The sequence below is a fragment of the Lithobates pipiens genome, unplaced genomic scaffold, assembly GCF_037356315.1.
Source record: "Lithobates pipiens isolate NorthernLeopardFrog02 unplaced genomic scaffold, aLitPip1_a1.2 Scaffold_16, whole genome shotgun sequence".
NCBI lineage: Eukaryota > Metazoa > Chordata > Amphibia > Anura > Ranidae > Lithobates > Lithobates pipiens.
This window is the reverse complement of record NW_027507748.1, coordinates 637,832,504-637,854,894: the sequence shown is the minus strand read 5'-3', so window position 1 is coordinate 637,854,894 and position 22,391 is coordinate 637,832,504. Positions and strand designations below refer to the sequence as shown.

The 22,391-nt window shown below is 43.0% G+C and overlaps 1 protein-coding gene across 3 annotated transcripts in view; it reads left to right on the top strand.

The window, feature by feature from the left end:
* The window catches only part of CAB39L (calcium binding protein 39 like), a 162,765-nt gene that overhangs the window by 20,192 nt on the left and 120,182 nt on the right, over positions 1-22,391 (top strand). Inside the window, exon 1 of one of the 3 annotated variants that reach the window (XM_077484245.1) lies at positions 16,960-17,295. The exons of the other annotated variants lie outside the window; for them this stretch is intronic. The gene's annotated coding sequence lies outside the window, so the exon portion shown is untranslated. Of the gene's footprint in view, positions 1-16,959; positions 17,296-22,391 lie in introns of those variants that run through there. 3 annotated transcript variants of the gene reach the window in all.

The following is a 22,391-nucleotide window of genomic DNA, read 5'->3' as shown; positions in this document are numbered from 1 at the left end:
TCTGCTTCCCCCTACAGTGCAGTACCTGCTGAATGAGGAAGCTGCAAAGGTACTGTACTACAAGCTAGATTAGTGTTAAAAAGGCCTTTATTCATGTGTGTGTATGTATGTGTATGCATGTGTCTGTATTTGTGTGCATGTATGTATGTCGGTCTGTATGTGTGTGTGCACATGTGTCTGTATGTATGTGTGTGTGCATGTATGTCTGTCTGTATGTGTGTATGCACATGTGTCTGTATGTATGTGTGTGTGCACATGTGTCTGTATGTATGTGTGTGTGCACATGTGTCTGTATGTATGTGTGTGTGCACATGTGTCTGTATGTATGTGTGTGTGCACATGTGTCTGTATGTATGTGTGTGTGCACATGTGTCTGTATGTATGTGTGTGTGCACATGTGTCTGTATGTATGTGTGTGTGCACATGTGTCTGTATGTATGTGTGTGTGCACATGTGTCTGTATGTATGTGTGTGTGCACATGTGTCTGTATGTGTGTGTGCACATGTGTCTGTATGTGTGTGTGTGTGCACATGTGTCTGTATGTGTGTGTGTGTGCACATGTGTCTGTATGTGTGTGTGTGTGCACATGTGTCTGTATGTGTGTGTGTGTGTGTGTGTGCACATGTGTCTGTATGTGTGTGTGTGTGTGCACATGTGTCTGTATGTGTGTGTGTGTGTGCACATGTGTCTGTATGTGTGTGTGTGTGTGCACATGTGTCTGTATGTATGTGTGTGTGTGCACATGTGTCTGTATGTATGTGTGTGTGTGCACATGTGTCTGTATGTATGTGTGTGTGTGCACATGTGTCTGTATGTATGTGTGTGTGTGCACATGTGTCTGTATGTATGTGTGTGTGTGCACATGTGTCTGTATGTATGTGTGTGTGCACATGTGTCTGTATGTGTGTGTGTGTGTGTGTGTGTGTGCACATGTGTCTGTATGTGTGTGTGTGTGCACATGTGTCTGTATGTGTGTGTGTGTGCACATGTGTCTGTATGTGTGTGTGTGTGCACATGTGTCTGTATGTGTGTGTGTGTGCACATGTGTCTGTATGTGTGTGTGTGTGCACATGTGTCTGTATGTGTGTGTGTGTGCACATGTGTCTGTATGTGTGTGTGTGTGCACATGTGTGTGTGTGTGTGTGTGTGTGTGTGTGTGTGCACATGTGTCTGTGTGTGTGTGTGTGTGCACATGTGTCTGTGTGTGTGTGTGTGTGCACATGTGTCTGTATGTGTGTGTGTGTGCACATGTGTCTGTGTGTGTGTGTGTGTGTGCACATGTGTCTGTATGTGTGTGTGTGTGTGCACATGTGTCTGTATGTGTGTGCATTTATGTATGTATGTCTGTCTGTGTATGTCTGTGTGTGTATGTGTGTGTCTGTATATATGTCTGTATGTACGTGTGTGTCTGTATATATGTCTGTATGTACGTGTGTGCACATGTGTCTGTATGTATTTCTGTCTGTGTATGTATGTGTGTGTGTGTGCACATGTGTCTGTATGTATGTCTGTATGTGTGCGCATATATGTCTGTATGTGTGCCTGCATTTGTGTGCTTGTGTCTGTGTGTATGTTACTTTTAATCCGGACCCCCCTCCCCCCATTCTTATACCATCAAAACTGCTTTTGTAGGGCTTGTGTGTGATATTAGCCAGGACTGCTGCTCCTCTGAAAAGCAATCCATGCACAGATCTCTTTTCAGAGGCATTTGAATGGCGGTAAAGAGGCATTATGTTGCCTCCTCACCACCTGTTTTAAGCCCGTAAATGCAACATCTGTGTGGCTGTGTACTGTGTGTAGGGCAGCCCATTAATTTCAATGGACTTCCCTACTCACAAAAATGCTGGGAAAGAAGTTCCTGAGCTTTTTTTTTTTTTTTTTATTGCACTGCACCAAAAGCACCCTACATTTTCCAATGTGTGGGGTACCATTAAGAATTAACGGTGCCCCCTAAAGTGCAGAGCATTCGTCTGTGTGTTGGGAACGAGTGCGACAAAGGCAAGAGAATTCTTGTTGGGCCGTGTATTAGAGCTCGGATGGACACACTTAGACCGAATTTTCAATGGTTCAAAGAATGTCAGGCAAAATGGTCGGCCCTCAGGCATGTTCACTTCATCAAATCCGGCCCACTTTGAAAAAAGTTTGGACACCCCTGCTCTAGAGTCTCTGCTAAATAAAGTAATTTTCTAGCAAAAAATATGGATTTTAACTTGTAAACACCAAATGCCAAAAATAGGCTTGGTCATGAAAGGGATAAAGTGGAGGTCATTGCAATACTTTCTTTCACACCGTATTTGCGCAGTGGTCTTACAAGCACACTTTTTTGGAAAAAATACGCTTTTTTTAATTAAAAAATAAGACAACAGTAAAGTTAGCCCAATATTTTTTATATTGTGAAAGATAATGTTACGCCAAGTAAATTGATACCCAACATGTCGCGCTTCAAAATTGCTCCCACTCTCCATAGGTGATGTTTAAAAAGATTCTACAGGTTGCATGTTTTGAGCTACAGAGGAGGTCTAAGGTTATAATTCTTGCTCTCGCTCTACCAATTGCGGCAATATCTCACGTGTGGTTTGAACACTGTTGTCATATGCGGGCACTGCTCACGTAGGTTGATCAGTGCCCCGATTACATGTCTCGATGTCCCCTGTGAGGAGATGCCGCTGATCGGCTCTGATGGCGATGAGAGACGATAACTGGCATTTCTGTGTTTACATCTGGCCGGCTGTGATTGGATACCTGTGAGCTGATCACTCCGACATTGGGAGCTCATGTCGCATTGCATATGAAATGTTTCCCTATACTACACGACAGTAGTACGACTGTCATCCTACTTTGCTATGCGACATCAGTCCTACATTGGTCCTACAAAGTAGGATGAAAGTCGTACTACTGTCATGTAGTATAGGGAAACCTTTCATATGCAATGCGACATGAGCTCCCAATGTCGGAGCGTTTGTCGGACCAGTGTGAACCCGGCCTTAGCGCAACTTGCACTACACATACTGAATAACTCGTCCTGTATTCAATAGTATTTTCTACAAATTAAAAACACAATGTTGTAAAACATCCGTTCGTAACTTCATATAATGTTAACGAAGAACTGCCAATAAAGATTGATTTAGGCCGAGTTCACACTATACTACACCACAGTAGTATACTTTCATCCTACTTTGCTATGCGACATCAGTCCTACATTTATCCGACTTTCATGAACAGGATACTACTTTGATCCGACTTTTCAGATAGTTTTGATTGACCAAAGGACAAGTTGTACTAACACACAATGGGAGGGGCTACAGCAGGGGGCAGGAAATAACACCATGTCGGATGCCAAAGTCGGATGGTTAGGACAAGGATCTGACTTTGATCCTACTTCAGCCCATTGGCTATCATTGAAGTAGGATCAAAGTCGAACCAAAGTAGTGCAGGGAGCATTTTCAAAGTCGGCCGACTTGTGTCGGACCAGCTAAGACGGCTTCCATAGGGAAACTTTGATTTTCACACGTCATGCGACATGAGCTCCCAATGGCGGAGCATTTGTAATAGCAGTGTGAACCCGGCCTGAAAGTTAACCAAAACCATTATACTTTCCCTTTTTAAAGTGTATATATCTGTCTGGGCAAAATTTAAAAAAAAATTCAGTACATATCTGCAATACATAAATGTGTCCCTATGTTGTGTCACCTTAAAAGTGCTGCAATTGCATAAAAATAACTGATGCTTTTGTCCAAAATCCAATAAGTTTCTAAGTTTCTGTAGTGAGCGGACAACGCTGCCTCTGCTGCCCTGAAATTTCAAGCAGTATTGTCAGCACTGCCAGAGCGCTCCTCTGCTGGACTGCAGAACATTTCCCACCAAGTTATGGAGATGATGAGAGAGGAATGTGTTCTGTATCTCGGCAGGCAGGGCTGACAATCGTGGTAAGATTGCAAGGCAGCAAAATGACTGTGTTGTCAGCTCGCTGAATTTCTGGCAGCATCTTTCTGTACAGAACATGGGGAAATGTGGCTGTGTTGCATAGATGTACCAGCTATGGGGTTTCTTTTTAAAACCAGACATGTGCGATAACTTACAGTTCCGTGTCCTAAATGCGTCTCCATTGTGCTGTTCTTTATATGAGCTTGGTTGCTGTAAATGTTTTCCATAATAACTCAATGTAGAAGTGCCTTTGTGGTGACTGGCCATGCAGCATACATTATATATTTTTGCTTATATTGATCTATGACGTGAGCCTGTACTTTGCCCATACATACAGGATGAAAGGTTTATTTTACCTTATGGCTCATGAGCTGCTGTCACATGAAACATGCATGGCTGTCTTCCCTTCCTCTTCCTTCCCCCATGTGATGTTGCTCAGACCTGGCTATTGGCCATTCAGTCACCAAGTACTGCAATCTGGGGGGGCAGAGGGAGTTTTGTGTTGTACCCTATACCTAGAATCACCATGTATTTATTGGGCGGGTTGGAGCAATGGGGGAGCAATTGGAAGGTCATATGTAGCATGCTGCTTATGTTCTGTAGAGTAAAGTGCATCTGTGACTTGCCCTGCGGGTATGCATGCTGTGTTTGTGGTCGCCGTAAAGATTACTCATCCCTATAGTGACCCTCAGGGAAATTGTGTCATCTGGGCAGAAGCATGACAAAGGATACAGTGCACAGGAGAAATCCTCTGGGAACAGCTGGGAAGTCACTAGTTAAAAGTGCTGAAAGTAGGAGATGTCTGTGCTTGTTTCAGTTCTAGCCACTGCTTAGGTAGATTCGTTTTCCCATCGCTAATCTTTTGGTTTTAGACACTGGGGATTATTTACGAAAAGGCAATTCCACTTTGCACTACAAGTGCACTTGGAAGTAAAGTCGCTGTAGCTCCGAGGGGGATATGCAAGGAAAATAAAAAACAGCATTTTTGCTTGCACATGATTGGATGATAAAATCAGCAGAGCTTCCCCTCATTTCAGATCTATCCCCCAGATTTACAGTGACTGCAATTCCAAGTGCACTTTCAGTGCAATGTGTATTTGCCTTTAGTAAATAACCCCCATAGCATCCCCTCAACTTTAATTGCCTTTTTATTGCGGATGTTATTGTTCATTTACACTGAATTGCTTCTGTAGCACATTGCTTCACTGACATGCTTGAGTTTTAATTGTTTCCACAATTTCCTGAAGTCACAGCATATTGGATTAAACTCCTGAATGTCCAAGTTTCTCTTCAAACTGTTATGCTCAGACATTGGGGTTGATTTATTAACCACTTCAGCCCCGGACAATTAAGCATTTTTTTGCAATTTGGCACTGCGTCGCTTTAACGGACGTGGCTCCCAAACAAAATCAACATCTTTTTTTCCCCACAAATAGAGCTTTGTTTTGGCGGTATTTGATCACCTCTGCGGTTTTTATTTTTTGCGCTATAAACATAAAAAAGGAGTGACAATTTTGAAATAAAAAACGCTGTATTTTTTACTTTTTGCTATAAAAAAAAAATATATAAAAAAACATTTTTTTTTCCTCAGTTTAGACCGATACGTATTCTTGGTAAAAATTTTTGGTAAAAAAATCGCAATAAGTGTTTGGTTTCTGCAAAAGTTATAGTGTCTACAAAATAGGGGATAGTTTTATGGCTTTTTTATAAAAAATTTTTTTTACTAGTAATGGCGGCGATCTGCGTTTTTTTTTTTTTTTTTTTTAATTTTTTTATTGTGACTGCTTCATTATTGCGAGCAGATCGGACACTTTTGGCGCTATTTTGGGACCATTCCCATTTATACAGCGATCAGTGCGATTCAAAATGCACTGATTTCTGTGTAAATGTGACTGGCAGTGAAGGAGTTAACCAGTAGGGGGCACTACAGGGGTTAAGTGTGTCCTACCAATGTGTTCTAACTGTGGGGGGGGGGGGGGCTACGTGTGTCATGACACTGATCACCGCTCCCGATCACAGGGAGCGGTGATCAGTGTCCTGTCATTTCCCCGTTCTTTCTTCTCCGTGAGGCGATCGCGGGTATCCCTACGGACATAGAGTCCGCGGGACCCGCAGTCACACTCACGGAGTTTGCGGCAGCGTGCCCACCCACAATGCCACGTCTTAAAGGGCAATGTACAGGTACGTTAATATGCCTGTACGTGCCATTCTGCCGACGTATATCGGCGTGAACCAGTCAGCAAGGGGTTAAAACTGGAGAGTGCAAAATCTTGTGCAGCTGTGTATGGTAGTACGGCTTTTAACTTCTGCTTCTTCAGGCTGGGTTCACACTGCTGCGGGGGGAGACCTGGATGTGATTCGCACCGCAAATCACATCCGATCTCCGTAGCGATGCGAGTTCAGCCATACAGATAGTATGGCTGAATTCGCATCGCTCCCGCAGCAAACTCGCACGGGACCCTTTTTTTGGTCCGCAACAGAATCGGATTGCATGGGGGTTCACACCATGCGATCCGATTCCTGTGCGAGTCGGCAGATCGCACTGCGATATGCGGACGGATCTGGGGGTGTCATTAACATATCATTGACACTCCCAGCCGTCCGCATAGGGCAGTGTGAACTGCCGGCGGGAGTAATGCGATGCGGGAAAACGCCGCGGATTCGCGGCGTTCCCGCATCGCAGCGGTGTGAACCCGGCCTCAATGAAGCTTTGACAAAAAGAACCTGGACGCTGATTGCTTTCTATGCACAGCTGCACCAGATTTTGCACTCTCCAGTTTTAGTAATTCAAGCCATTTTTCTTGCTTCTCTAGGTTCCAGGCAAGGCAGTAGCCATTAAATACAATCAAAATTAGATTCCCCCCAATACACTTCCTTTGATCAGAGGGAGTTGTTCTTACCTGGTGCAATAGGGATTTGTGTAATTCATAGTATTCAGAAATTGGAACACCTTGTATAAATAATCTAATATTGTATACTTATTTCCCCCTTTAAAGTGGTAAGCCATAAATGTTTGTAAGAAAGTCGTGTAAGATAACATTTATAGAAGACACCACGATCATCCCACCCCCGCATGCCAAGGTCCTAGGTTTAATCCTCAACTCTGAACTATCCTTTCTGCCCCACATCCAATCTCTGTCCAAATATTGCTGCCTCAACCTCTGCAACATCTCAAATATACCCTTTCTTAACCAATGACACCACAAAGCTCCTAGTTCACTCCCTGGTCATCTCTCGCCTCGACTATTGCAACTCCCTCACTGGATTATATTTACATTGGCTATCTCCCCTTCAGTCCATCATGAATGCTGCTGCCATACTCATCCACCTTACCAACTGTTCAGTGTCTGCTACCCCTCTCTGTCTATTATTTATTATTACAATGCCATCCACAAATCGGCCCCCCAGCTACATCACTAGCCTGGTCTTAAAATACCAACCAAATCTTTCTCTTTGTTCCTCACACGACCTCCTGCTCTCTAGATTCCTTGTCTCCTCCTCCAATGCTCGTCTCCAGGACTTTTCCTGAGCCTCTCCCATCATATGGAACTTCCTACCCCAATCTGTTCGACTATCTCCTACTGAAAACCCTCCTGTTCAGAGAATCCTATTCTGCCCCCACTTAACAACTGTATTTTTATTTTCTCTATTCGCTCATGCCCCACAGTTATTACCTTTTTTTTTGTACCACTTGACCCTCCCTCCTAGATTATAAGCTCTAAAGATCAGGGCTGTCTGATTCATCCTGTATTGATTTGTATTGTAACTGTATTGTCTGCCCTGCCAGTTATTCCCCTGATTGCCCCCTAGTGTTAACCCCTTCTTTGCCAGTGACATTTACACAGTAATCAGTGCATTTTTATAGAACTGATCACTGTATTATTGTCAGTCATCCCAACAATATGTCAAAAGTGTCTGATGTGTCTGCTGTAATGTCAGTCCTGATAAAGATTGCTGCCATTACTAGATACTAAATATATCCCCTATTTTGTAGCCGCTTTTGCGCAAACCAATATATGTTTATTGCAATTTTTATTACCAAAAATATGTACAATACATATTGGCCTAAACTGAGGAAAAAAAATAGCTTTTATTAAAAAAATTGGGGATATTTATTATAGCAAAAAGTACAAAATATTGTCTTTTTTTTTTTTTCAAAATTGTCAATTTTTTTGTTTTATAGCGTAAAAAATAAGAACCACAGGGATGATCAAATACCACCAAAAGAAATCTCTATTTGTGGGAAAAAAAGGACAGCAATTTTGTTTGGGTACAGTGTTGCACGACCGCGCAATTGTCAGTTAAAGTGCCATATCGCAAAAAATGGCCTAGTCATTGAGCAGCCAAATTTTCCGGGGCTGAAGTCGTTAAATATGCACTCCTGACCATTCGGATCATTAGACAGAACCTCTGTAGCCAATAAAGGCATTCACTAAATAGTAGGAGGTAAGGTGTGAAGAGCTTACTTTGTCTGCCAAGCACCAAATGATTGAGGGTGCCCAAAATCAGGACGTACAGTGGGGAGAATAAGTATTTGATACTCTACTGATTTTGCAGGTTTTCCTACTTACAAAGCATATAGAGGTCTGTAATTTTTATCATGGGTACTCTTCAAATGTGAGAGACGGATTCTAAAACAAAAATTCAGAAAATCACATTGTATGATTTTTAAGTAATTAATTTGCATTTTATTGCATGACATAAGTATTTGATACATCAGAAAAGTACAACTTAAAGAGGAAGTAAACCCTGATGGGTTTACTTCCTCTTTTTTTCCCTGCAAAGGTAAAGCATAATGGACTACTATGCATCGCATAGTAGCTCATTATGTTTCACTTACCTGACACAGGAGCCAGCGAAGTCGCCGCTGATCCCTGTAGTCCGCCGCATCCATCTTGCTGGTGGCGTCTCGCAGCTCCGACCAATGACAGCGGCGAAGCCGCAATGACGTCACTCCCGCGCATGCGCACGGGAGTCGCGTCTCGCAGCTCCGCCGCTGCCATACGGCGAAGCCGCGATGACGTCACTCCCGCGCATGCGCACGGGAGTTGACAAATTAGGCAAATCCATTCTTGGATTTGCCGCATTTAGTGCGCCAGCGGTGCCCATTTTCGGGCAAATATCTCCTAAACCATATAGGTTTAGGAGATATTGCTTGGACCTACAGGTAAGCCTTAATCTAGGCTTACCTGTAGGTCAAAGTGGTTTGAAGGGGTTTACTTCCTCTTTAAAGGGGTTGTAAAGGTAAATGTTTTTTCACCTCAATGCATTCTCTGGTAAGCAATTTGTGCTGTCGGTGGTGGATCATGTTTGTCACTTACTGGGTTGGACCTTTCATGGAATCACTATTGTGTTTTATAGTCACTTATAATTTGATGCCACATATTCATTTTGGACACTCTTTGGAGCAACGTTTATTAGTTTTGGACATTTTTCACGAGTCTAGACTATTTCTCATTTTAATTGACTATCCACTTTGGACTGTATTATTTATGTCACTATGTTTGTATGAATCTTTGTATTATTTAGTTGTTTAGCGCTGCACTTTCTCCTTCTATATATGCATTTTACTTACACCTTTTGTGCTGGCTGCTAACAATAGGGTAGCCCTGTGTGTGTGTGTGTGTGTGTGTGTGTATGTGTGTGTGTGTATGTGTATATATATATATATATATATATATATATATATATATATATATATATGTATATATGTATATATATATAATTACACACACACACTAGTTTACAAGACTGATCGCTTCCAGCTCATCCTTGCTTCCGAGCTTGTTTGTTTGTACTTTTGACGTTTGTCTGACGGACTTGTGTACACACGCTCGGAAAATCCGACAACAGACATTTATCCGCAGAAAATTTCAAAGCCTGCTATCCATTTGTCTGCAGAAATTCCGACAACAATTGTCCGATGGATCATACATATAAACGGTCGGATTTTCAGCCTGTCATCACACATTTCCTGTCAGAAAATCCGATCGTGTGTATGAGGCTTTAAGGAAAAAAAAAAAAAAACAGGTCTGTGAGAGGCAGAATTCTTACTGGTTGGTAGGTGATCAAATACTTATGTCATGCAATAAAATGCAAATTAATTATTTAAAAATCGTACAAAGGGATTTTGGTTTTAGATTCCGTCTCTCACAAATGAAGAGTACCCATGATAAAATTACAGATCACCTACATGCTTTGCAAGCAGGAAAACCTGCAAAATCAGTAGTGTATCAAATACTTGTTCTCCCCACTATGTAGAAGAAGGTTTTCAGGTTATTTAAGTTAATGGGACCTAGTGGACCTAGTTAATAGAACCTTGTGGCTCCTTGTAGGCATGGCGACATGTTCTCTTTCAAAGATTATTAAAGCGGTTGTAAACTGCTTCTGGTAAAGAAAAAAATCAACCTGTAAGGCAATTATATAATGTTCTAGTATGGGTCGCATACTAGCACATTATGGAATGCTTAACTTAGAACAAAGACCTCCCGCAGCGCTCGGTCACCGCTAAGAGGGCTGACATATTGCCCCCGGTCTTTCTTTCAGGTTCCCACGCTCTGGCTGTGTGATGGGCCGGAGCCACGATGACTCTCACGCCCCTCAACTGGCACAAAGCTCTGAATGGCCAACATACCTTGCCGGAACTTCAGAGTACATGCGTCAGTGATGTCACTGGCTGCGTGCAGGGTTAATATCTCCTAAATGGTGCACTTTTTAGGAGATTTTAATTTTATCTACAGGTAAGCCTTATTATAGGCTTACCTGTACATAAAAATATCAAAGCAGGCTTTACTAACACTTTAAGTGCCCCCATTGTTTTCATTTGTGTGTTGCATCTCCAGCACATTCCTCTTTCCCCAACAAGTCTCTGGAGAAGCCAAATGAATGATGTTCATGTATTACACCGAACACTTATTACATTATACCATGAAAACACTGAATCACGTTACATCCATTTGGAAACAGACTGTAATCATTGTAGGAAGGTTAGTGTGCTGGTCTTGCGAGTAGCTCTACATTTAGCCTATAGCAGGGATATGCAATTAGCGGACCTCCAGCTGTTGCAGAACTACAAGTCCCATGAGGCATAGCAAGACTCTGACAGCCACAAGCATGACACCCAGAGGCATGATGGGACTTGTAGTTTTGCAACAGCTGGAGGTCCGCTAATTGCATATCCCTAGCCTATAGCCATGGTGTTTGTCCATTTCAAGGACAAGACCCCAGAATTGACCAGGAAATGTTATAGGATTCCATGTTTGTTGTAATAAAAATCTGTACCCTACCCCAGATCTGTGCTTCAATAAAATCCTGTCTCTGAGGTCTACAGACAATTCCTTGGACTTTATGGCTTGGTTTGCACTCTGACATGTGCTTACATGTGGGACCTTATATAGACCTGTGTGGGCTTTCCTAATAATGTCCAATCAACTGAATTTACCACAGGTGGACTCCAGTCAAGTTGTAGAAACATCTCAAGGATGATCAGTGGAAACAAGACGCACCTGAGCTCAATTTCAACTGCCATGGCAAAGGCTTTGAATATTTATGTACATGGGATTTTTGCAAAGATTTCAAACAAACTTCTTTCACGTTGTCATTATGTGGTATTGTTTTTAGAAAAAAGGAGGAAAATAATGAATTTATTCCATTTTGGGAAAAAAAGGCTGTAACATTACAAAATGTGGAAAAAGTGAAGAGCTGTGAATACTTTCTGGATTCACTGTAAATAGCAGAAACATTAAGGGTCCTTTCACACGGGGCGGATCAGTTCTGATCCGCCCCGTGGATGTCCGTTTGCTCAGCGGGGATCACTCCGCCGATCCCCGCTGAGCAGGGAGATGACAGGTCTGTCTCCGCACACTGTGCAGGGACGGACCTGTCACAGCGCCGCTCTCCCCTATGGGAGATCGGATGACGACGGACCGCAGTGCCCGTCGTCATCCGATCCGATCAGCAGACGGATGGAAAAATAGCTTTTTCCTCCGTCACACTTTTTCGGATCGGAGCGGGTCGGATGTCAGCGGACATGTCACCGCTGACATCCGACGCTCCATAGAGCTCTATGGAGCACCCGTTCAGGTCCGCCTGAAAAACTGACAGGCAGGCCTGAACGGGACGTTAGTGTGAAAGGGGCCTAAAGTGGTTGTAAACCTTCATTGTTTGTTTTTTTTTTTTTTTTTTTTTTTAATAACAAACATCTCATACTTGCCTCCATTGTGCAGTTCATCTTGCACAGTGTGGCCCCGATCGTCATCTTCTGGGGTCCCCCCACGGCGCTCATGGCTGCTCCCCGCATCAGTAAACCCTCTGGGAGGAGTGCATAGGATGCATTAGGTTGAAAAAAAAAACAAAAAAAAACCCCTTTAAATACTGTACAATTAATGGAAGACTTTTTGATATTAATATATGGAATTCACTTTATGATGTTTGTTTCATTTATGGTGTAATTATTTTTGTTTCATTGCACATTTTACTGAGTTGTTTATATTGTTGAGCTGTATTTTGAATTATTTTTACTTTTTTGTGGTATGGGAACACATGACGCTGTAGGCGGCAACATCTGTTTGTTTACTTTTCATTAACATATTTATTTTTTTGTATCTAAGGTTTGGTTTGGCTAGTGCGAGGTAATTCTGTTTTTCCTATATCTCTCAATAGTGTTTACTCTTTCCAAACCACAGAGTGTAATTTATTTCAGCTGTCTCTATCCTCTAACTGCATGAGTCACTCCTAATAGGTTAAGCTAACACAACAAAATTTGGGGTGGCGGCCCTGCCCCCCCCCCCCCCAGTACAACAATGGTGATTGACAGCCTTAGCTGTGTATTCTTTCTCCTTGAGCCTGTGTATAGGAGAGTGTATCCCTTCCCTCCGCTCAGCTCTCAAATTACACTAGGCTCTGTGCTCTAGCTGTGCAGTGTGTGATATCAGACTTCCTTATAGGTAAAGGTTTACATCCACTTTAAAGTAGTTGTAAAGGCAAGTTGTCTTGTAGTCCTAAATAAATAGTTAAATGTGTTGGTAAACACAATCCATGTTTGTAATTGTGATTTTTATATATTTATTTTTTTACCTTAATCAGAGCTTTATTGTGCAGGCTTTTTCTTGCTTAGCAGATCATGGACCTGTGGGTGGGCTGTTCAAATTTGGAGGCATGTATGTCATTTCTGGAAGTAATGTTTGCCGCTGAGCATCAGCGTTTCCAAGGAGATCGAATGCAAACACATACACGGCGGCATAACGTCACCTCCCCTAGGAGACTTGCAACCATTCACAGCAATTCCATTCCATTGTCAATCAACAGCAGAGGGAATGGGCCATGCAGGCAGGTTGTGCACTTGCACAGCCTGTCTGTAACTAAGTATGACATGAGGGAGAACCCAAACTGACCACACTAGCACAGATTGGCTAGGTAGGATCAACCAGGTAATTCAGAAGCATAAATGAAGACAATAACGTATTAAAGCGGAGTTCCACCCAAAAGTGGAACTTCTGCTAGTTGTACTCCTCCCTCCCTCTGGTGCCACATTAGGCACCTTTCGGGGGGGGGGGCATCCTATTCCCACTTCCAAGGGCCTTAGCCGCTGGTACTGACTTCACCGCCCGGGCACCCTCCCCCTTTCTCGGCCGTGGGGCCAGTAGGAGAAAGGAGCCAAGCCTCGCGCATGTGCAGTAGGGTTCCGTAAGGCTTCACTGCCAGGTTCCCTTACTCGCAATGGAAGTGGCATGCAACTGACAGCTGATGGAAACATCGGCTGCAGAGCTGACATCGCTGGACTCCAGAACTAAGTGTCCGATTATTAAAAGTCAGCAGCTGCACTATGTGCAGCTGCTAGATTTTTAATTTGTGCAGAGGTGGGCGGACCTCCGCCTTAATATAAAAAGCACTGCTGAAATACATAAAGATACATTTGATTTTTGTGTGTACAAACACTTCATCCACCTCATTTGTGTGGATGGGGGAATCTGTTTATTATATCATTTTTTCAGTTTAGCCCTGTGGCTAAACAAGCTAAAACGAATGCCGCGTACACACGACCGGACTTTTCAACATCAAAAGTCAGACGGAATGATTCCGGCAGACCATTCGATTGTGTGTGGGCTGCAGCGGACTTTTGATTTGCAAAAGTCTGACAGACTTTAGAAATGGAACGTGTTTCAAATTTTTCCGCCAGAACTCCGCCGGACCCAGTTCCTACCGAGAAATACGCTCATGTGTATGCTAGTCCGACGGACAAAAACCGACGCGAGGGCAGCTATTAGCTACTGGCTATGAACTTCCTTATTCTAGTCCAGTCGTACGTCATCGCGTTCGAATCCGTCGGACTTTGGTGTGATTGTGTGTGGCCAAGTCCGTTCTGTCAGAACACTCTGTCAGAACACTCTGTCAGAACACTCTGTCAGAACACTCTGTCAGAACACTCTGTCAGAACACTCTGTCAGAACACTCTGTCAGAACACTCTGTCAGAACACTCTGTCAGAACACTCTGTCAGAACACTCTGTCAGAACACTCTGTCAGAACTCCGTCGAAAGTCTGTCGGACCTAGTCCCTCGAAGTCCGGTCGTGTGTACGTGGCATAAGAGTGTGTGGCCAGCTAAACTTACTTGCCCTTCTGTAACAACAATAGTATATGGCTGGGCCTAGTCAAATGTATTCTGTGAATTCTTATATAACCAGCTTGTAGTACAGTAAAAAGTGTAAAATTGAGGGAGCTAATCCATATAATATTATACACGAAAAAGTGTACCCAACCCGATGCACACTCTATTCATGCATATGATTATAAAATACATCAATTATATAACACACGATTCATAATAGTGAATTTTACAGCGCTTTCAAAAACTATATTAAGTCCATATATCACATGTGAATTTATATTGTGTTCTTCTTCACCATAAGATCCTGTGCTTTCACCCGTGTAACTGTTATGTGAATTAAATCACTCACCAGATCAAATTGACCTGTTTTTTTGCAAAAGAAGGTCAACGTGTGCTTTTTCCGTGAAAGACCCCCACAACTTGCTCCTCCTCAGCTTATTCCATAGTCTGGTGTTTGCATCCCAATAAGCTCCTCCACTCCACCATAAAATCTTTAGATCTTCGGCAATTCACACCCTAATTAAATGTCTGTATCCTATTAGGCCTCTTTCACGTGGGTAACTGTTCTGCCGCTGTTAAAAGCATGTTTTGTTATTTTGAAATTCCAAGACTCCAGGCACAGCGATCACTTGCAGTTGTACATTGCGATTAGCTGCGTTTTCATGCGGCTTCTTTTAGCTACGTTGGAACATTCTTGCCATTTCTGATGTGCTTCCTGTTTTTCTTTCCTTGTTGCTGCTGCTGTCCGCAGGAGAAATACTGTAGTACATTGCGATTACCTGCAGTTATGTACAGATAGCTGCAATAAATCGGTCCTGGACGCAGTCAAATTCTTTTTTTCTAACAGCACAAAACCACATGTAATGAAACAGCTGCTAAATGCAGTGTGTGAATGGGGCCATAGGAAAGCATTGTCTGAGTTTAGCTGCAGTAGATAACTTGATCTATCCACAGCTAAAAGCTGAATTCTATCTGCCCGTGTGAAAGAGGCCTTATGCCGCGTACACACGACAGGACTTAAGTCCGGCAGACTTTCGACGGAGTTCTGACAGAGTTCTAATGGACTTTCCGAATAAACAGACTTGGCCACACACAATCACACCAAAGTCCGACGGATTCAAATGTGATGCCGTACGACCGGACTAGAATGAGGAAGTTCATAGCCAGTAGCCAATAGCTGCCCTCGCATCAGTTTTTGTCCGTCGGACTAGCATACACATGAGCGGATTTCTCGGTAGGAACTGGGTCCGGTGGAGTTCTGGCAGAAAAATTTGAAACATGTTCCATTTCTAAAGTCTGTCAGACTTTTGCAAATCAAAAGTCCGCTGCAGCCCACACACGATCGAATAGTCTGCCGGAATCATTCCGTCAGACTTTTGATGTTGAAAAGTCTGGTCGTGTGTACGGGGCATAAGACTTCTCCATTATCGAAACCAAGGAAGAAAAATGGATATAGTGTGGTACAGGGGTGTCAAGCTCAATTTCATCGTGGAGCGCATCAGCATTATGGTTGCCCTCAAAAGGGCCAGTTGTATCTATAGGACTATATGAATATATCTACTCTTTATCATATTAAATAATTGCCTCTGCATTTGATTATAACTGGTTTTAGTAATAAAAATAATGGCAAGCAGATATGCACGTGTACAACTATTGTACAAATTATTGAAAAATTTGTTTTGGTATCAGGGGGCGGAACTGGGAAGCAGAAAGTGCAGGGTCTGGAGAAGGACCAGGGTAGACCAGGACAAGAAGAGGTGAGGGGGTGCTGCAGCTCTACAGATAGGTGCAGGATCTGTCCTCTCTGCTGTCAAATACTGAGATGGGGGGGGGGGGGGGGGGTAGAGACGAGCCTCTCCACAGCTGCACTGAGATGAGCAGGATCTGGTGGAGGAGCTCTGTCCTCTTGCCAGCTGCTGAAATGAGGGAGGTGCCATGGCTGCGGAAGAGAGGCGAGGGCGACATGAAATGGCCTGGGGGGGCCTTATTCGGCCCACAGGCCTTGTGTTTGACACATGTGGTGTAGTATATTTATTTGCTCAGACATTTAACAAGCATACATCCCAAAGCCCAATAGCCTGCTTTGTACTAATAAAAAACACAAGCCAGGAAAAAGAGCACGCCTACCCTGGAGCTGGGGTGCTCCCCAATTACCATATGTTCGGGACTGGAAGCTGCGCCTCGATGTACGTTTTGTGAAGCTGGCGTCATACAGAAGTCCTGTTGTAGTACAATGTTGCTCTTCTATGAGTGTATGTAGTCACTGAAAATAAGATGCCTTTTTTTCTGTCTCTCTGAATGGACTGGGAGAGGTTAACTTTAGCAGTAAGGCGGAACACTTCTGGAGTGTGCTCTGCCCTGCTGTGCTAGTGGGGACTTTAACCTCAGAAGATTCTCTTGGCAAATGTTTTATTTTGTCTTTTGTCTTACACACATTCCTCTGATGAGCAGCTAAGTTTCACAGAAAGAGCTGGTTCAACCAGAAACTGTACTGCTTATGACAGAAGGAGCTGAGCGCAGGACTAACCAGAGTGGAAATTTACTGCTGCTTTCCACTGCAAGCTATCGATTATGTGCAAATAGTCCAGGGGATGCCGGCAAGTCAGCAGACAGACCAGGAAGCTGCTCTTGTGTTCTATTACTGGGCAAACAAGTAATAAGCGTTAACCGAACACAATCGCACAACCGGGGATATGTAATCTGTCTGCCTTGCCTTTATTTATCAGAGCTGTTTCTGGAGCAACATTGGCTGGGCGATTTGGAAGTAAGTACTGCTAAATATAGCCTTCTATCATTTAGTGAAGATTGTTTTTTATATGCTGATTCAGAGGAAAGGAATAAATACACAATGAAAATGTACTGATATTAATAAAGGGTTTCCTGTGTGCTTCACAGGTTCAGTGTCATTCACTGTTTTCAGCCTGATTTCTGAAGTGCTGCTTCTGTAAAGTATGCGTTTTGCTGCATACATGGTGGAATTGATTGTCTATGCTTATGATAACCTAGTTGACAATGGGCACAATATAAGCGAGTGAGATACTGTACCTAGATGAGTATATACCACCGTGGATATTAATAAATTCTTATGTCCTCATTAACCAGCAAAATGAGACAAGGAAATGAATTCAGTTTATAGTCAACAGTCATTTTGATGAGATCCATTCTTTCAGTTCACTTTGATTTGACTGTATATAAATATCCCAATGCCACCGTTCGTAGGGATTTCAAAAGTACTCTGGATGGAATTGCATTTAGTCATTCTATTTTGTTCAACCTCAAACCCTACATGTAATATCACCTGTAGACTTAAAGAGTAACTCTACTTATGTTGGGGAAAAAAATTCCTTCTGGGTGATGTACACTACAAGGATTTTAACAAACTCTGTTGCAGATTCCTACCTATTTCTGTTCTGAAGAAAAAGCTGTATGATTGATTATTTGCAAAGTGAACGTGAATAGGAGTGACTTTTTCATTATTAATCAGCTGATGCACATGTAATATTCCAATGAGGAAAGTTGTCGTGTCAGCATCCCTTTAGAAGTGATTAACAATCTGGGAGCATCTCGCCATAAAATCAGATTTGTGTCTTAGTGCAGACTTCTGAGAAAATAAGTGAGCCGATCACGCAAGCAGGATATTCAATTTCTGGGGAAAGTCTGCACACCGATCTATAGATATTGGATGCAATCAGCGCAAATATAAAGAGTAGAATGGTTTGCCAGCTGAACACTAAAAGGTTCATCGCAACACCTGGAATAATATAAAAAATATAGAAAGTTCAGGGCAAAAATGAATAAATAACAAAAGAAACAATTCAAATAATAAGAAGAAGAATGTCCAAAGTCCAAACAACCAAAACCAAACAGCAGCAGCATAGATCCTCTGCTTGTGGGAAAGGGGAGTTCCAGGAACACAAGAAAATGTGACAATTCCTCCACCTGTGTAAAGCTTGCTCACTCACCCTTGCAATTGGACCCCTGAGCTAACAGGAAGTCGACAACGCATGTCCCCTTAGGGGTAAGCAATTTTCTTCAGATAACTCCCCCACAATTCATGTAGATAAAGAAAAGAGGATCTAAGTGCTTTCCGTTTAAAAAGGTCAATGATGTATTGAATAAAACATCCTAAAAGTCAGCCTGATTTTATTTTCATTTTTAAGTCTGTTATTTCCAGGAGATCAGATATGCTGGTCCCATTTCTTCATCTACAGATATATTTAACATTTTCCCAGGAGCAACGATTCTGGTGAATTTAATATTTTTAAGGGCACCTCAAGAGCCCAAGAGACTTAGCTATGCAAATCTCAAGTAAACACTTGACGCCGTGGAGCTAAGAACTCCCAGAGAATCTGAACACAGTACTTCTGATAATGGTAACCACTATGCAACCCGGACTGTATGATCTAGGCCAGGGGTGTCAAACCCAATTTCATAGTGGGCCACATAAGCAGTATGGTTGCCTTTAAAGGGCTGGTTGTATCTGAGGTGTGCTACATACAGAGTACTGGGTTCAGGGGTGTACTGTGTACAGATTGCAGGGTTTAAGTTGCACTATGTACAGAATGCAGGATTCTGGAGTGAGTTACGTACAGAGTTCAGGGGTGTGCTAGGCAATCCCAACCCCCCAAAAGCTTCCTTGCATCGCTCTCTCATACCTTGCCCGGCACTAGTATCTCCTTGTGTAGGTGACCCTGCCTTGCTTTACCGGGAGATTGTTCTTTCTCTCAGATTCTGGAGATCTTTCTCTGCCGCTGTGCCCCACCAAGAGCGTGTGCAGGGATCTGTTTGTTCCAGGAGCCGTTGAGAGCAAAGCTGTCACTTGTAAACACAGAAGCCTTTTGTGTTTACAAGCGGGATCGGAGGGTAAGAGTCGGAGTTGGTGGAATGGAGTTCTGCCATGTTCCAGCTGCAAAACTGGGTGCAATGGCCACATGATGAGGCCTGGTGGGCTGGATTCGGCCCACGAACCTTGTGTTTGACATATGTGATCTAGGCTTTGCAGCCCTCTTAACATCGAGGAATCTTGTAATTATACAAACAAAATGTTGCAAATGCCTAGTGCTGTATCAACAGCACTATTGAAAGGTAAAAGATATCAAATATACTCTCAAAACCATTGTAAATAACAGCATTGTACAACTCCGGAACCAAAAGCAAGCTCATCAATGGAACTCCTCAGGTTCAAGTGGATGATGACATCAGCTGACTAGTTTCAGGGGACAAGCCCCCTTCTTCAGAGCAGAACTGGTATGGGGTCAATCATACCAGTTCTGCTTTGAAGAAGGGGCTTGCCCTCCGAAACACATCAGCTGGTGTTATCATCCGCTTGAACCTGAGGAGTTCCATAGATGAGCTTGCTTTTGGTTCCTGGGTTGTACAACACTGTTATTCACTAGGTTTTGAGAGTATATTTAATATTTTTTTACCTTACAGTCATAAAGAGGGGGAGAGGGAAAATTGTTACCTATGTTATTATCGTTTTCTATACCTAGCCAATGAATTTCAGACATGTCCTTGCATACCTACCTTGCAGCTATGCTTCATTCAAAGTCCCACCCTATTTTTCCTACTTTACCTTACAGTAAAATGCTGTTGATAATGCACTAGGTGTTTGCGCCCTTTTTGTCTTTCATTGTTTATGAAAATCTCAAATTGGTGAAGCCAGCTCTGGCACAATCCCTTCTTGCCACCCTCACCACTTTATTGGTCAATAAAGCCACCCACCACATTGGCAGACTAACACTTTGAGGTGTGAGAGAAGGGAAGGGGATGAGCCAGGGCTGGATTTGCCGAGCTAAAACTTGCATAATTGAGTACCTTGAGATTTGGGGCCCCCAGGTTGCTAATAGAAAACTACATGCAGTATAGAGTGTGTGTGTGTGTGTGTATGTGTGTGTGTATGTATGTATGTATGTATGTATGTATGTGTGTGTGTATATATATATATATATATATATATATATATATATATATATATATATATATATATATATATATATATATACATACACACACACACACACACACACACACACCTCACATTTTTGTAAATGTTATTATATCTTTTCATGTGACAACACTGAAGAAATTACACTTTGCTGCTATGACAAGTTGTGAGTGTACAGCTTGTATAACAGTGTAAATTTGCTGTCCCCTCAAAATAACTCAACACGCAGCCATTAATGTCTAAACTGCTGGCAACAAAAATGAGTACACCCCAAGTGAAAATGTCCAAATTGTCAATATTTTGTGTGGCCACCATTATTTTCCAGCACTTCCTTAGCCCTCAAGGGTATGGAGTTCACCAGAGCTTCACAGGTTGTCACTGGAGTCCTCTTCCACTCCTCCATGGCGACATCACGGAGCTGGTGAATTTTGGAGACCTTGCTCTCCTCCACCTTCTGTTTTGAGGATGCCCCACAGATGCTCAATAGGTTTTAGGTCTAGTGACATGCTTGTCCAGTCCATCACCTTTACCCTCAGCTTCTTTAGCAAGGCAGTGGTCGTCTTGGAGGTGCGTGTTGGGGTTATCATCATGTTGGAATACTGTCCTGCAGCCCAGTCTCCAAAGGGAGGGGATCATGCTCGGCTTCAGTCTGTCAGTTCATGTTGACATTCATGGTTCCCTCAATTAGAGGTCGACCGATATGGGTTTTTCTCTGGCCGATGCCGATATTTAGAAATCATGGCGGCCGATAGCCGATATATGATGCCGATTTTTTTGGGCCGATATGTTAGGCCGATTTTATTTTATTTATTTATTTTTTTCCTTTTTTTATTTATTTATTTTTTAATCCCCCCCCAAGGCTGCTTTCACACTGGGGCGGGAGCAGCGTCGGCGGTGAAGTGCCGCTATTTTTAGCGGCGCTTTACCGTCGTTTTAGCGGCGGTGTGCGGGCGCTAGCGGGGTGGTTTTAACCCCCGCTAGCGGCCGAAAAGGGGTTAAACCCGCCCGCAAAGCACCGCTGCAGCGGCGCTTTGCCGGCGGTATTGCCGCGGTGTCCCATTGATTTCAATGGGTAGGAGCGGTATAGGAGCGGTGAATACACCGCTCCTTCACCGCTGCAAAGATGCGGCTAGCAGGACTTTTTTCACCGTCCTGCCAGCGCATTGCTCCAGTGTGAAAGCCCTCCGGCTTTCACACTGGAGTTAAAGGGGCCGGTTTTTTTCAGGCGTTACACAGGCGCTATTTTTAGCGCTGTAACGCCTGAATACCGCCCCAGTGTGAAAGCAGCCTAACAAACCTTTCCCACTGGGGCGTTTTTCAGGCGCTTTTGGGCTAAAAATAGCGCCTGTAAAGTGCCTGCAAAATGGCTCCCCTGCAGTCTGTGTGAAAGACAGAGTGCTTTCACACTGAGGCGATGCGCTGGCAGTATACCGCTCCTCCACCACTCCTGCCCATTGATATGAATGGGCACCACTGCCGAAGCGCATGCAATGCGATTTGGCAGCAGTGCTTCATGGGCGCATTTAACCTCTTCCTCGGCCGCTAGCTGGGTTATATGTGCCCCACTAGCAGCCAAATAGCACCGCTAAAATGATGGTAAAGAGCCGCTAAAACTTGCGTTTTACCATCAACGCCTGCCCGCTCCAGTGTGAAAGCAGCCTTCATAAGTGATACAGAAAATTTCTTACATTTAAACATTTATTAAACAAAACAAACCTCCAATCAGTTTACTTGTATGTATGATTTAGATAAAAAAAAAAAAAAACCTATATATTAAATAAAAACAGGTAGTCAAAACTTTTGGATGAAAAAAAAAAATGGGCTAACTTTACTGTTTTTATTTTATTTTTTAAATAGTGTATTTTTTTCCCCAAAAAATGCATTTGAAAGACCTCTGTGCAAATGCCATGTGA